The following is a 2072-nucleotide window of genomic DNA, read 5'->3' on the forward strand; positions in this document are numbered from 1 at the left end:
AAGAAAATTTATAGAAAACTTTCTTTTTATAGAAATTTTGCAATAATTTTTCTTTTTATAGAAAATTTTCGATAATTTTCTTTTTTTAGAAAATTTTCCTTTTATAGAAAATTTGATATTTTTTAATGAAAATTCGATAATTTTCTTTTTATAGAAAATTCGATAATTTATTTCTTATAGAAAATTCGATAATTTTCTTTTTATAGAAAATTCGATAATTTTCTTTTCATATAAATTCGATAAATTGTATTTTTATAGAAAATTCAATAAATTTGCTTTTTTAAAGAAAATTCAGTAAATTTACTTTTTAAACAAAATTAGACAAATTTTCTTTTTATAGAAAATTCGAAAAATTGTCTTTTTATAGAAAATTCGATCAATTTTCTTTTAATTGAAAATTTGATAAATTTTGTTTTTTTTTTTTTTTAATAGAAAATTCCATAAATTAGTATATAATGGAAATTCGATAAATTTTCTTTTTATACAAATTCGATAAATTTTCGATAATTTTTTTTTATACAATTTTTCGATAAATTTTCGTTTTTATATAAAATTTTCGATAATTTTATGAAAATTCGATAAATTTTCTTTTAATAGAAAATTCGATAAATTTTCTTTTTATACTAAATTCGATAACTTTTTTATATATGTTTCGATAAATTTTCTTTTTATAGAAAATTTTGATAATTTTCCTTTTTATAAAAAATCTCTATAATTTTCCTTTTTATAGAAAATTGTTGATAATTTTCCTTTTTATGGAAAATTCGATAAATTTTCTTTCTATAAAAATTCGATAAATTTTATTTTAATAGAAAATTCTATAAATTTTATTATAATAGAAAATTTGATAAATTTTATTTTTATAGAAAATTTTTTTATAAAGTTTTGATTAAATTTCTATTTAAAGAAAATTTATAATTAATTTATCATTTAAATGAAATGATGTTTGATAAATTTTTAATTAAAAAAATAATGTTCAATAAATTTTTTATTTAGAAAGAAATTTAGCTTAAAGAATGTTTTTGAAATTTTATATTTAAAGAAAAATCTCTACTAATTTTCTTTTTACATTTTTTTATTTAAAAACTTGTTTAATAAATTTTCCAAATTAATAAATTTTTTCAAAAGTATTCTACTAAAAAAAAATTACGACATACATATTTTTTTATTAAATTAAATACTAATTCTTTACCACTGTAGAGAACTTATCAGTTTTTATGAGTTTTTGTAAAATACTCCATATTTCTAAATGAATTATCCCTACATTTTATAACTGAAGCTAATTTATTTTACTCTTCCATAAACTACAGAAAGTCGTAAAATTTCTTTAGCCCGGAAAAGACATTTCTGTTTTTGACTCTATATTCTGGGCGAATAAAATGTATCTTGTGTTATTGTGTAATTTTAATTAAAAATTGTTTGTAATTTCTCTATCCTTTTGTTTATCCTGTAAATATTTTTTTCTCATTAATTTTATTTTTCTAAACTTATACATATTTAACCTCATTTCGTTGTAGTTGTAAAATCGTTCGCACAAGACTCATAATATTGTAATGTTCAGTTAGCAAAAAAGTAAATAAAGAAAAACAAACTTAATATTCTAAAAGAACATTATGAAGTTTTTGCAGTTAAAATGCCATCATGGCATAAAATAGATAACACGGAACGAAACTTACAGAACGACATATACGAACAGAAACAGAAACAGACACTAGCAACATAAAAGGGGGCAAACAGCAAAACGCACGTGTTGTTACAATAATCGTCCTACTTATAGTTTTGCACTTACAAAACTAGAAGAGAAACAAATAAAAAAACACAAACAACATTTCTTTTGTATAGAAGAGGAAAAAGAAAATAAGAACTGAATAGAATAGAGTTATGAGCTAACTAAGAACTTCCTGTTGAATTTACAGCTGAGCAGAGTTAAACTCTAAATAACCAGCCAACATCATCTACAGCTAACCAACCCAAAATACGTAAACAACCAACCTGGTTGCCAGCCGAATCCCGTCCAAACTCTTCCGCTCTTCTTTTGCTTTTAGCCCACAGTCATCATAATCATAACCATC

This window comes from Lucilia sericata, unplaced genomic scaffold, assembly GCF_015586225.1.
Source record: "Lucilia sericata isolate MDLA Ls3-8-SP2 unplaced genomic scaffold, ASM1558622v1 Contig001479F_arrow, whole genome shotgun sequence".
Taxonomy (NCBI): Eukaryota; Metazoa; Arthropoda; class Insecta; order Diptera; family Calliphoridae; genus Lucilia; species Lucilia sericata.